The sequence below is a fragment of the Cibotium barometz genome, chromosome 30 (assembly GCF_041138505.1).
Source record: "Cibotium barometz isolate CiBa-2024 chromosome 30, ASM4113850v1, whole genome shotgun sequence".
Taxonomy (NCBI): Eukaryota; Viridiplantae; Streptophyta; class Polypodiopsida; order Cyatheales; family Cibotiaceae; genus Cibotium; species Cibotium barometz.
Window position 1 is genome coordinate 20497904 of NC_141075.1, and position 14845 is coordinate 20512748.

Sequence of the window (14845 nt, forward strand, 5' to 3'; positions counted from 1 at the left end):
CTTGAGTACAATTCATCAGTCCCTTCCACAAGCGGATTTCTAGTGTATGGGTGGGGATTTTAACATGCTAGAGTTGAGAGAGGACAGACTCGCAGGTGGCATGGCTACAATTTCTGGTACATATTACTCGGCTTGGGAGGAGTTGATTTTGGCTCATAAGGGGTAGGATCCTTAGCATTTACCAGAGTTTGATCGCAGCCCCGGGAGTTAGTGTTTTTCGAGATCTGATAGAAGACGTACCACCCTAATCTATCCAAATTAGATCGGTTCTATGTAGATGAGTGGGCTTGTGGTCATTATGGAATGATTGATATTTTAGCATGCACTACTTTTTCCGATCATGCACCTAGAGAACCCTTGCAAGTAGGACAAACATTTGAGCACTTGGATCCCTGATAGCCTCATCGAGGACCTTGAGATTTGCAGCACGATAGAGGAGATTTGGGAGAGGCTAGATTTTCACTCCGGATCAGCCGTAGGCACCTTGGATGCAGGCCTTGGAGAGATTAGTAGTTTATTACAAGAGGCAGCGCAGAGTAGATTGGCTGCCTTTTGAGAGCAAGACAGGATCATTTGTCGAGGCCTAGCTTCCTTACAACGGCTTTAGGAGAGTGCACTAGACAGCTTATGGATTGAGAGGCAGTTTGCTACCACCCGCTTAGAGCCTAGATCCATAGAGGAGCGGAGGGTGGAGTACAGATACCATGCTAGAGCGTCCTTTTGGATGAATCCATTGTTGCAGACCATAGTAACGAAAAAACTTGTTTCTAGCTTTCGAAACCTCGAAACTTCAAAATGGTTTTTAAAAACCTCGAAACCTCACAGTAGAAATCAAGAGAGTCTCGCTGAAGCTCTCGCCCCCCCCCCCACCCCTGCCCTCGCGTATGCTCCCCCTCCCCCGCCTGGTTTTCTTGCGCGCCCCAGCGCTGTAGCGCCCGCCGCCCCCCCTCTCCTCTCCTTCACGCCCCCCCTCCCTTCTTCAGCGCCCCGCTCCCCCTCCGCCAGCCGTCGCCCTCCTCCCCCCCCCCTTTTTCACGCTGCTTCCGCCCCCCCCCCCCCCCCCGGGGGTTTTTTTTTGTCTTCACCGCCTTACCCCCCCCTCCCCTTCTTTCTGTTTTTTTTCGTCCCCTAGGGTTTTTTTTTTTTTGCCTTCCGCCTTCCCCCTCCTCCCTTTGTGTGCAGCTCGGTTCTTGCAGGACTCTCCGCATTCGCTCCGCCTTCGACATAGCTTCACACTCTGATGGAGGCTCCTCCCGCCCCACCTCAGAGGGACTCTCCGCATTCGCTCCGCCTTCGACATAGCTTCAGACTCTGATGGAGGCTCCTCCCGCCCCACCTCAGAGGGACTCTCCCGCAGCCCCCTCGCCCGCCCCTGAGGATACCCCCATCAGGTGGAACGCCTCCAGGCACATTCCACCATCTACCGTATAGTCGGCACTCGCCCCAGCAGAGGGGAGATCCGGGATCTTCTCCAGGCCCGCCTTCTTGCACATGTGGGCAAGATCCTGGACGTTCAGCTACTGGGCCGTGGACACTACCAGATCGAGTTCGAGACAGCCCAGAGCGTGGCCAAGGTCCTAGCCATGAGTCCCCTTGACATCAGGGGCACTCGGGCATTCTTCAGACCTTGGCAGCATGGCTTTGACCTAGCAGCGGCCGAGCAGGGAGAGCGCCTTTTCCATGTTACAGTTTGCTTCCCTAGACTCCGCCGTGAGTACCTTCCGCTCCTCTCTAGGCTAGGAGCATTGGTGGGTTCGGTGCTTGAGACTGGCCCCACAGCAGCTTCAGTGGTGGCCAGAGCAGCTGGGCTACCTTCGGTCACAGTTTTGGTTCCGGACATCTCCTCCCTTCCGAAGGTCATCCAGCTACCTAGGTTGGTGGGGGGGGGGGGGGGGGGGGGGATGGATTGATCAGAGAGTGGAGTTTTCGGGGCTCCCGAACCAGTGCTTTATGTGCAGGGAGGTCGGCCAACTGGCCAAGGCCTGCCCTCGACGGAGACCCCGACCTTCACTGCAGCAGCAGGCCCCCAATGGCCCGCCCACAGATGCGGCTCGACAGGCAGCCTCCGGGACACCTGCTCAGCCCACAGAGAGCTCGGAGTGGCAGCCTGGACAGGGGTGCCGTCGAGGGAGACAGCCCCAGCAGCACGCCCAGAGACCGATGCAGCAATAGCCATAGTCTCAGCATCACTGGGTTCCCGTGAGGAACAGCTTTGCTCCCCTACAGGAGGAGACCCCAGTGCCGACTGAGGACCAGGAGATGCCACCACCCCCTCCTTCGCCCCCACCCCCCCCTCCCGCCTCGCTTCCACCTTCGCCTCCTCCCGTCCCCGCTCCAGTTTTGGCAGCGGCTCCTTCTCCACCCCCTTCTCCCCCCCCCGCTCGCCTCAGCTCCCCGGGAGACCCTGGCAGTTCCCTGGCGCTCACCTGCAGTCCAGCGAACACTGAGCACCGACCTTGCTCGAGCACCGCAGAGGAGACTTACCATGCCGATTCGGGCTTCACGGATATCCTCTATCCGCAATCGGCTGAGTCGTCTCGACACTAGACAACGCTCGGAGGCTTTTGATTATTCCTTCACACGGCTTTTTGGAGCGGAGGACCCCCATGAGCCAGCACCCATCAGAGTTCATGCAGTGATACCTCCGGCCCGAGGGAAGGAGGCACTTGATTCAGCGGTGGCCTTCTCATTCCCTGTCTGTGGCCCTAGCGATCGAGAGTGGACTATGGATCTCGCTCTTAGCACTTTGAAGACTCAGGCAGTTGAGTTTTCTCACCATGTGAGCGATCTGGAGGTGACAGACGTGATAGGCCGACTATGGGAGTTGGCTCATTTTTTCTTTGATCCCGGGAGTGTGGATGCCTCCAGCACAGTGTCCACCTCGTCATCAAGTTTAGCAGAAGGGAATGTCACGTGCATGCCCATGCCATAGCTAAACCTTAGCATGAACAGGTTTAATCCTTGAATTAGTGCAGCAATTAGGACAGCATTTAAGTCAGCATCAAAATCATCATTAGTAGCATCATTGTCAACATCAGCATCAGCATCAAAAGCATCATCATCATCAACAACAGCATCATCTTCAACACATCATTATCATGAGGGAGTCTGGCACCCTGTCGGGAGCCAGCCTTGTTGTTCAGAGTCCAGACTATAGGTAGCAAGGGTCTAACAGCTTGGCGTAAGGTGTGCGCAGCATCAAAGAAAAGCACAGCATTAAAAGGTTTTTTCAGCATATATTTGTCCACCAAGCAGGCCTACTACTGTTGGCACCGACCGACCTGGTCCTCCAACATGTATATAAGCATAGGTCATAATTCAGTCAATGCATCAAGTCATATTCAGGAGTTCATTCAGTCGCATTCATCAATAGAAGATATATGTAGAAGGGCCAGGGGTCAATCCCTTGGGGCTGACCAAGGCCCACACATGTACTAGCATTTATGCAACCTTTTTGTACCATATGAATAAAAGAAAACCTTGATACCAATCTCTCTTCTTCTCTCTCCTCTATCCGAATTATCTCATTAATTAGCATCAATGTTCTTAATCAGGCTAGGGTTGTGGATCAGTATAGCAAGGCTTCCACACATGTAACATTGAAGGATGGCGTATGAAGAAAAACGGGAAAGGAGAGGAGAAGAAGAGAAAAGGAGAAGAAGAGAATAAAGGAAGGAGTAGAGGTGAAACAAGTAGCAAAAGATAGAAAAGGAAAGGAGGGAGGCAGCAGAAGAAGAGGGAAAGAAGGTGATGGGGAGGATATGGAAGAAAAACAAAATTAAAAAATCCCAGAAAAATCGTGCGGGCGGGGGGGGGGGGGATTTGGGCGGAAGTTGGAGAGGTTTCGAGGTTTTTTTTTTTTTGAGAAAAGATCCTTTCATTAGTTATATAAAAACGCCCGTAGGGCTACAAGATGCAAGAGCTCGAGAAGATCCAGCAAGACGTGATGTACCACATGGTCGCTAAAAGCACCTGATTTGCTACCACCACCCTTCCAGCCAAGGATAGCCGAGCTGTACTCCAATACAAAAGCTTCTTCCGAATGCTCAGAAGAAGCGGGGCAATTTGCTGCTCAGGTGACAAATCTAGTCCAATCTGGGATCCCAAATACCGCACTGCTGTGCGAGGAGGAATCCATCTAAAACCCGGTCTGGGCTCCATGCCGGAGTGGGAGCGCTACTCATCCAAAAGGCCACTGTCTTGCGCCAATTGATCAATGCTCCCGAAGTTGCACTAAAAACCTGAAGCGACTGCTCTGCCCTCTGAAGATTGGCCTCCTGGCCATGCAAAAATAAACCCGTGCCATCAGCAAACTCAGCATTGAGCAGGTCCTTCCCCCGGACTGGGAGCTGGAGTCCTCTCAAACCAACCTCCTCTGCCGTCAGATACATGCTCATAGCCTCAGCAAAGAAGAGAAAAAGAAACGGGGCGAGAGGACACCCCTGACGAACTGATCTAGTCAACTCAAAACTCGGCCCCCGTCCTCCTGCCATCAGCACCTGGCTACGAGCTGTGGAATATAGAGCCGCCACTCCTCGAATCCAAACTGGCTCAAAGCCCAGGCGAAGCATCGTGCCCTCTAAGAAACTCCAATCGACTCGATCGTATGCCTTCTCAAAATCGAGAAGCATCACAATTAGGTCCTCATCGAGAAATCTAGCTCGGGCCGTCGCCTCCCAGAAGGTGAAAATGTTGTCAAGGATACTACGCTCCTTGATGAATCCTGTCTGGGTAGCATGAATCAACTCCCCCAGGAAGGGCTGGATCGTCAAACTCAAGGCCTTTGCTAAGACCTTGTAGACAGTATTGAGGATCGTAATAGGTCTCCAATGCCGAATATCATCTGATACTCCCTCCCCCTTGGGGATAAGAAAGATCAAGCCCTTTGAAAAGCTCTATGGCATCACCCCAGTGTCCAAAACATACTGAAAGCCCCTGCGGAGGCCTGACCCCAAAATGTCACAAAAGCGCATAAAAAAGGCAGGCGTCAATCCATCCTCCCCAGGGCAACTATGGCGCGGAAGGACTCTCAAGGCCTCAGCAAGCTCAACCTCTGAAAGAGGCTCACCCAGAATTGTACGCATACGATCTGTGACCCTCCTCTGCACATGGGCCCACACAGTCTGTCTGCAAGCATCCCGAGCCTCAGTGGCTGGCTCCGCTAAAAGTAGGTCTCTATAGAACTCAGTGGCAATGGCTCTGATCTCCCCGGGCTCAGTGGCTACCGATCCGTCCTGCCTCCTGAGCTGGCGGACTCCTGCTCGAGCATGGCAAGGTCCAGTAATCTCAAAAAACTCCCCAGTCACTCTATCACCAAGCTGCGTCCACTGAGAGGCCTGGCGACGATAGTAGAACTCATGTCTCTGCTCCTCTGCCTCTCTAACCTCCTGGCGTGCCTGGCTCAGCTGGGACGCCACCCACTCACATGTAGGCTGCTGCTCGTGAAGCCGCTGAAGCGAAGCAAGGCTACGTCTCAACCGACGCTCCCGCTCGCGTGTCTCTCTCAGCCGTGTTAAGGCTGCAGCGTGCAAAAAAGAGCTGAGCTCGATGAGTCCCTGGGCACACTGGCCTACTGCATCCTGGTCAGAGCTCTGGCTATCATGTCATATCCTTTCAATGTCCTCAGCGAGACTAGGATCTGTAAGTACCCTCTCTGGGATCCTCAACTGCAAGCTGGTCTCCCGTGTCCTCTCCTCAAGTGTCAAAATAGCTGGCGCATGGTCTGAAAAAGAGGTGCCAGCGAGAATGCCAACGGAGCTCCCTCGCTCCCCTAACATGTCGCCCACATAGAAGCGATCAATCCGTGATAGATTAGGCCCTCCCTGCCGGCGATCCGACCGAGAGAAACTAAGACTGTCCTGAGAGCAGGAGAAAGCCTCATGCTGCCATGCATCAGTGATCCTCAGTGTCATGCAAAGTCACTCCCAAGCTGCAAGCTCCGTGCAGTGCACTGTAACATGACTGCCTCCCACCCTATCGGCCGGGTCCTCAAGCATGTTGAAGTCTCCCCCGACACACCAATGTGCGGCCTCTGGCAATGCATCCGTAACCTGGGTCCAGAACTCTGCCCTGGCACTAGCATGGTTGGGCGCATAGACATTGAGCACAAGCAAAGAGCTCATCATGCATCCTCAGAATGACATACTGTGCTCTACCAGGCACAATGATCCCGCGATCCACAATGGCCTGCCTCCATACATCCGCAATGACCATACATACTCCTCCCTGCCCACCCAAGGGGCCAAACCCTGCAGACCAAAAGGTTTCCCATCTACCAGGCATCACCGAACCGTATCTCCGGATCCTGCTCTCACCCAAATGGTGCTCCTGCATCATCAAAATATCAATACTGCCCCCAACCAGGCATCTCTGAATCTCCTGCCTCAAGCAACCACGATAACGTATATAGTGTGCGCCGCCAAGGCCCTGTACATTCCATGAGATGATCCTCATGGATGACCTGCTGAGGTGGAGGCTGTCTCAGCCGTACGGCGGGCCTTCACAAGCGGCTTGGATGGAGAATAGTCCCCATCCGAGCGGCTACGAATCTGCCCACCGGTGTGTTGCAAGAATCTCGGATCAGCCGGAGTGGCTGTGTCCCATGGCGACTGCCTCCCGCTTAGACAAAGCAACCTCGTGTATGCATACATATCCAGGGTCGCGTGCTAAGTCTGGTGTATGCATACATATCCAAGGTCGCGTGCTAAGTCTGCCACTATGCGAACCACCAAATGTCGAATCATCCTTCCTCCCTCGACTTCTACTAACTTTGAACTGCTACTGACTAATATTTTTGTCTGAACACCTTCACTCTTGATCTCCACTTCCAAGTCTTGATGAAGAACTAAGCATCTGTTCATTGTTGTCCGTCCCCATGCCTGCTTTCCCTTGACCTTGACACAGTGGTGGGTCACCTACCGGACCTGATCATGCCTACCCTCACGGAATGCTTAATGAGATACTGGGTATGATGTGTACTTACCCTCAGGGAATGCTTCCTCTGGCTTCGCCTGTTTGCAGACCACTCCATCTACTACCCTGTTGCATCCTTTCTACTGAAAGTGTGCACCTTCCTTGGGACATTGCTTAGTGGGCTGAGCCTGAATGCTTTGATACCAATGTTGCATGCGTGGAAGCCTTGTTGTTCTGATCCACAACCCTAAGCTTGATTAAGAGCATTCATGCAAATTAATGAGATAATTAAGACAAAGAAAAGAGAAGAAGAGAGAGATTGGTGTCAAGGTTTTCTTTTATTCATATGGTACAGAAAGGTTGCATAAATGCTTGTACATGTGTGGGCCTAGGTCAGCCCCAACGGATTGACCTCTTGCCCCTCTACATATCTTCTACTGATGAATGCGACTGAATGTACTGCTAAAGATGACTTGATGCATTGACTGAATTATGACCTATGCTTATATATGTTGGAGGACCAAGTCGGCTAGTCAGCTTGCTTGGTGGACAAATATATGCTGAAAACCCCTTTTAATGCTGCGCTTTTCTCTGATACTGCCCACACCTTATGCCAGGCTGTTAGACCCTTGCTACCGATAGTCTCAACAACAGTGCTGGCTCCCAACAGGGTGCCAGACTCCCTCATGATGATGCTGAGTGATGATGATGATGATGCTTCTGGTGCTGATGTTGATAATGACGCTACTAATGATGATTCTGATGCTCACTTAATTGCTGTCCTATCTGCTGCACTAATTCAGGGAGTAAGAATGTTCATGCTAAGGTTTAGCCATGGCACGGGCATGCATGTGACATTCAAGGTCTTAAATCTTTCCCAATTTCTACCTTCTCTTCTTCAATTTCTTAAGAGTCCTTGATTGAACCACTTGTCGCATCCAATCAAGCAAAACTGCCATAATGCCTCACCAAAAATAAGGAGCATCCAATCAAGCAAAACTGCCATAATGCCTCACCAAAAATAAGGATGGTTCCCTGCGATACGCAAGAAGACACCATTTTTTCATCATTACACTATGTTTAAGATAGCTACTAAAAGTTCTTTAAGTATTTATACTTTATGAAATTATTGATTTTTTGAAACCTTGCAGTTTCTTAGCCAAGGAACAAAACCTTTTGAAAAAAAACTCGAAAAACCTCAAAACGAAAAAAACCTCAAAATGTTTCTTGTGACTTTCATAGAAACACCCCCCCCCTCCCCCATGTGAGAGCCATTGCCACAGATTTTCCCAGCTCTCTTCTCACACATGCCCCCATATCTTCACAGGTGCTGGATGCGCGTGAGTGGGTTTGGGGACATACGAGAGAGAGGTGCTTCCTATTGACCCCCTTCACAACACAGGAGGAGCTGGCGGAGGCTATGACGGCACTACGGAGGGGTAAATGTCCGAGCGAGGGCGGGCTTCCAGTCTCTTATTTTCTCCGACATTGGGATCAAAACTGCCTTCAATGAGATAATAGTTACGGGTGCCATGCCAGAGAGGGTGGTCAAAGGGATTGATCCATTTGATTCCCGAGGAGGATGGGGATAGATTGGAGATTCGGCAGCGGAGACCCATCACCCTCCGTCTACAATATTCCGGCCAAGGCCATCAACCCGCGACTGCAGCCCTTCCTCCCTGACTTGATACATGGTACATAGACAGGTTTTGTTCAAGATCGGAGCATGACCGCTTCATCCAGAATGCATTAGCAAGATCTTATTGTTCTCCTTCTTGATTTCGAGAAAGTCTATCAGAGTAGATTGGGGCTTTCAGGAGGGAATATGGGCATGATGGGATTTCCAGAGGAGTGGGTCCAAGGTGTTTCTCGACTCTACTCGGCTTCACCGACCCACATTCTCAAGGGTGATAGATTTCCATTCTCTCGTTCAGCAGGGCTGCCCACTAGCACCTTATCTCTTTCTGTTTGTAGCCAAGGCCATGAGTAGTTTTCTCTTAGCCTAAGAGACCATGCTTCAGGCACTGCGTCTTCCCATCTGTGCGCAAGAGGAGCTGCTTTGTTTGGGGACGAGGGGAATCTCCAGAGATTCATCAAAAAGATAGAGATCTTTTGTCTTGCATCCGGAGTGCATATCAACTAGCACAAGTAATGCCGATTTTGATTTTGGCTCATCACCTGCCTCGATTTGGCTTCCAATTGAGGCTTTCTCGTGGGTGCCGAGGGGCACTCCAATTCATTATCTTGGATGCCAGGTGGGCATCAATATCTCCCCTAAGGAGCAGCTAGCCCCTCTTCTTCTGAGCATTCGGAAGAACCTGCTATACTAGAGTTCACCTAGGCTTTCTTTAGCCGGCCGGGTTGTGGTGGTGAGCCACCATGCGGTACATGACCTCCTACTAGGCCTTCTCCTAGGGCTTGGATTGGTCAAGTTTACCAATTGATCCGCAACTTTTTGTGGGTTGGCAACGAACGGGAGGCCTGCCTGGGCCAAGGTGGCCTAGAGAGTGATCATTCAGCCACAACCCACAGGGGGCCTTGGCATCATTGACCCCTCCATCCAAAGCCGTGCCCTTTTGAACAAGTTGATTGTCTGAGGCCGCCTTTTGGGCGACAAGCCCTAAAAGGACTTCCTCTTGGCTAGGATCTTTGCCCCGACCCCGATTCTAGGAGGCCCTTGGTGGATTTTCATGGAGATGCATGCTTGTGGCTTTAGCCCATCATTTGAAGACAAATTTGCAGCCAGTCTTTTGCATGCTTGGGATCATCTCAAGCCGGCCCTTTAGCAATCCGATCCAATAGCCCTTGAGGAGCGTCTCCAACAACCTCTCATTCGGAACCCCCTGGTCTGTTTGCCTAGTGGTCACATGCTTGGGGCTCACCCGCACGTATTGTGGGGAGCCTTGAGCATAGGTCCCGCTAGGTCACTTGGCGATTGGCTAACATTCAGATAGATGCTCCTAGAGGCCCAGGAGAGAGGCCTTACTAGGATTCGGGGCACAGATAGACTCAACCTTGACATTGACTCTTCCACAGGCAATCCCAAAGACAATGACATTGGGACTTTGGGGATAGCCACAACTTGGACATAATGTTGGCCTACCTCCAATGGCCAACCAAGTGCCAACCGCCAAACTTCTATGTGTGCCAGCCGCCACATAAATAGAGTGATTTTCCACGGCCAAAAACTATGCCACAGCCTCTTCTAGAAATCAAAGAGAAAGTGTGGCGAGAGGCCCTGGGATTGCCAGTGTCCTGCTTTTGCTGGAGTGCCCTCAACCTCTGGCATCTAAATCCTACAGCCGAGCCATGCAGTGTATGCAAAAAAGGGGGTACTAAAAGTCTCCTCCTTGTCCTCTATATCATGCCATGTCCACTCCCCCTGGGTCCCACTGGAGGCACGTGAGAGGGCAACTCTCCCAAATCCACAAATGCCAGAGTCTCTCTCTGGCAGTGGAGGGTCAATGTGCAACTCAAGTGCATGGAAACCAATCACCCTCACCCTCTGTAAGGTGCATTGCCTAAAATCCTCGAAGGGGGGCTCTACTCTCTCCAGTCTGCCATGAGGTCCAATAGAGAAGGTGAGTAAGGCGGAGCTCACATCCGCACCATGAATTGCCAAGGGTATATGATGCCTTGTGAACATTCCAAGCCACTCGGGAGGGAAAGGCTTAGTAGGTTTGGCAACGGATCCCCGCATCTTCACTATAACAAGGCCCCTTCCCACAGTATTACGTGGGGCACAATTGTTTGGGCCACTGAGGCCGAGGCCGTCGTGGCATATGAGGAGGAGAGTGGGGGACGAGACTAGCCCTTTAGGTCTCTCACCTTCGTATTTTTTGTAGTGCCAGTCCCAACCCCATCTACTAGTCACAGGACTCTAGGTGTTCTGGACAGAGATGGGAGATTTGCAGCAGTATTGCCACATGGCACATCTAGAGAGCTTGATGCAGTGAAGCCATCGAAGGCACCCTCACTTTGCTAGCAGAGTCCATCGGGAGCATTTGGCTTAATATCATTTATACCCTCCATGGCCATGAAAGAAGCTTCAGGGTGGTGCAAACCGCATGTGGAAGCACCGAGAGGCCTTCCTGAGGATCTGGCGTCATGGTCCCTTTCTCACTAACAGTGGTGGTGAGTCCACTTGGCACTATAGAACACCTGTGTGCTTGTTTCCCCCTCCCCCCATTGTATGAGATAGCCCTCTCCTCCTATAGTGGCAAGCCAGAGGAGAAGAGCATCCTCCCCCGTTTTATGTTTCTTGACTATCGCTCCCCATGTGGAGCCGAGTTTGTACTTAGCCATTATGGTTGTTTTTCTTGGTAACTAATATAAGGATCTTTTTCCCGGATTTTTGTAAAAAAAAAGCTACTTACGTGGTATTGGATTCTTAGCATAAGCACTAAGCCACCACTAGCACCATGCATGTGAGAGGAAGAGCCATCCACCCGTGGGAATCATCATAAATTAAAATATCCACACTTATCTAACTTGAATTTGGCAAAATTTATTAGCTCCTATAGTATTATCATCAATTCAAGAAAGGCAAGGCTCTTGGGTTTCTGTAAAAATGTGTAATCCATACACAAAAACAAGACCCTTAACACTAGTTTGGTAACCTAACATGACATAAAAAAACATTTTTTTTTCTATGCACCAATGCTAATTTCCTTTGAGGTGTGTAACAGAGAAAAAATATTGGAAGAAAAAAGAAGGCTCAATAAGGCATCCTAGTTCCTTTCAAAAAATAAAGGGGTCCCATACCACTTTTATCTTGTATTTTCTATAAACACCTAATTCCTCGTGCCCACGAAAAAATCTAGATGCTACACTAATATTTTTTTCAAGTCATTACTATCATAGTAAACAAAAGTTGGTGGACTTGGAGGTACTTATAATCATTTGAGTCCCAATGAAAATCAATAAATGTGTAAATGTAAATATATGCAATATGCCTAGCCAACGTTAAAGACCTTTCAAATCTACATTTTCATAGATTTAGTAGTAAACTTTATAAAAATATGGCCTACATATTTTTATAAAGCATGCAGCGTCGGGCCACACCTTTGCATATCATTTTGGCAGTATCCTGATTCCTGCCCTCAAAAAATAATTGTGGACCAGACGGAGTGAGCCAAGCAATAGAGCCCCAATTAACATAAATGATTTCTCTCCTCAATCCACACATAAGCTACATCCTCTGAGCAACTCTACACCCCCATATACAATGTTGCATTGCCTTGGCATCTGGGGCAGGCAGGGTCTACTTCAAAAATAGCCCTCCACTGATTAGTGGGAAGGCCACCATGTAAGAATAACCAAAAGAAGTGAGAGATGCTTGAGAGTAGGAGTCCTCTGAACCTGCCCAAGTAGAAGGAGCCTAGCATCACGGACAATGTAGCTGAAAAAAGGCTTACTCTTCATAAAATTGACAACATCAATCTACTCCCACTCACAACGATCCCAATGAAGATATTTGATAGGACATCCAAGCACCAAGACTTGTGGGTCACAATATCAGGCGAAGGGTCAGCATGCCACTGTTTTCCTAAGCACCTAACTACTCTCACTGGATGAAGGGCAATGCCAAGAATAATCTCGAGCACGTCACATTTCAACAATCTCCATCCTAGCTAGATAGAATAAACTACACAATCTCCCTCCTCATCCTCATCTAGCAAGGCTAACACCTATAATGGCACTCCTGTCTTGGAGAAAACTCCAAGCCACTTGCTGGATAGATACAAGTCTCCAATCCGTAAGGAGACTTGTAAAAGTTTTCAAGGCAATAAATGTCGATGCACATCTCTCCAAGCCAGGCCACTGCATATATCTAGACGCACCCAAAGGTCATCCAACTTCATCTGTAATGAGGTCATTCCACATAATGGGCATTCAATCAGCCTCATCCACTGAGGTAGGAAGCCTCTATCTCAAAAAAGGTCTCATACTGCTCCACGCTTTGATAATGGCACCTATAAGTAGAGAAGAAGGTGGCCTATACTCTGCCTCGGTGAAAATGAAACATGAACTGAGCATCCAATCTCCACCACCACGAGGTGTACAACCGGAAATGTGAAACATAGAATTGGCAACAATGAGATATAACAGGGGGGCTAAGGGGCATCGTCGTCGTAAAGAGCGAGAGATCACCTGTATCACCATATGCAAGCACACTACTGTGAGCATCCTGATTCAAGCATGAGACATCCCTAATCCAATTTTGAGAAAACCCCAATCAAGGTATCGTATGCCTTCTCAAAATCTAGCAATAAGATGGCTAGGGACTAGTTGCTTTCCTTGGCCCATTCAACCGCCTCCCAAAAAGAGAAGATATATATATATAAAATGCTTCTTCATACTCTGCGTATCATGAATCACATCCTGCAAAACCGGCTGCTACCTCATGCTTACTGCCTTGGCAAGTATTTTATAGGCAGTCCCAAGTTATGTGATAGGCTCCCATTGACCAATATTCGTCTTGTCACCACCTTTTGGGATAATGTGAATAAGACCCTCAATAAGAGAAGAAGGCATAATCCCTGTGTTCCACATTTCTTGAAGGGCCATAGTGATATCCTCTCCAAAGTCATCCCAAAATGTCACAAAAAAGATGGGTAGAGGTCATCATCCCCTGGACACTTACGCTGACGTAATGCATGGAGGGCAATAGAGCCCCAAGTGACATAGATAGTACCTCTCCTCAATGTGCCTAAGAGTTGAGCTATGGAGCTCCATATACTCTAGGCAACTCTCTGACCCTAGAGACAATCTTGTGCAGCCTCAAAGGCTATCAAACATCTAGGGCAAGCTGGATCTGCACCAAAGATAGCTCCACTGTGGTTAACAGGGAGACCACCATGTAGCAATAACCAGAACCTTCATATTTTAGTCCATTAAGGATCTAAAAAAACTACTACCACGTTCAACATGAAGAGATGAATCTGTTGATGCAAATAGAAGGTAGAGTAAGGGTGTTGGTAGCTGGGCAAAATTCTTGGAATGGAAGTCACTATTATGCCATCAAAGAGCAGGACAGAGAAAATTTTAGGTTATTGAACTCACCACAACAATTCTCCAATGAGAGGCCTTGAATCATGTAAGAAAGATTTTACTTGAAGAGCCTTAAAAAATATGAAATAGGACCTCCATACCTCTCCTTTACTCCGAGACTATTTCGGGTCTTGTTTTTGTAATCAAGAATGTAGGTTACAAAGGTTTGTATAATTCATAGTAGCCAAGAGTTTCATAAAAAAGGTTTCTGAAATGCGTTTCGAAACGTTTCATTGCTAGGCCCAAAAGTATCAAAAAGGTTTCTGAAATGCGTTTCGAAACGTTTCAATGCTAGGCCCAAAAGTATAAAAAAGGTTTCATGACAGAGGGGGCCGCGCGGGGGGGGGGGGGGGGGGGGGGGGGGGGGGGGGTGTAAATGGTACCCAAAAACAAGGACCTTCAACAAGTTTTACACAACTTTATAAGACTTTCAACAAACAACATGTCAACTTGAACTTACAAACTTGTAAATAAAAGCAAGACATTGCAATTTGCATATGTCAAACTGAACTTTGAAGTCTGAGACGTGTTAAAACTTAACACTCAAGTTTCACCAGCCCACACAGCACAACTTACAAGTAACCAAAAAGATTGTCTAAAGACTCAAGAGTAGCAATCTATAAATCAGAAATGTGACATGGGCCATGGCCATTGGCCAAGGCAACCAACAGTCTGGCATAAAAAGGGCCCAAGATTTCAGCCGTACGTTTTCTAAACGTGAAAATCCCCCAAAATCTTTTTTTTTTTAAACAGCAGATAAAAAACTCGTTTCAAAAATACCAAAACGATTCGTACTTTCAGTGAAGCTGAAACGCGTTTCATTGCTACTATGGTATAATTATCATTCTAAAAATCAAATCTAACTATATTATATATTTGT

At 48.9% G+C, this 14845-nt stretch overlaps 1 protein-coding gene across 3 annotated transcripts in view; it reads right to left on the reverse strand.

Moving 5' to 3' along the window:
- Window positions 1-14845, reverse strand: part of LOC147621256 (ARM repeat superfamily protein) — a 189867-nt gene that overhangs the window by 15942 nt on the left and 159080 nt on the right. The gene's annotated exons all lie outside the window — the stretch shown is intronic.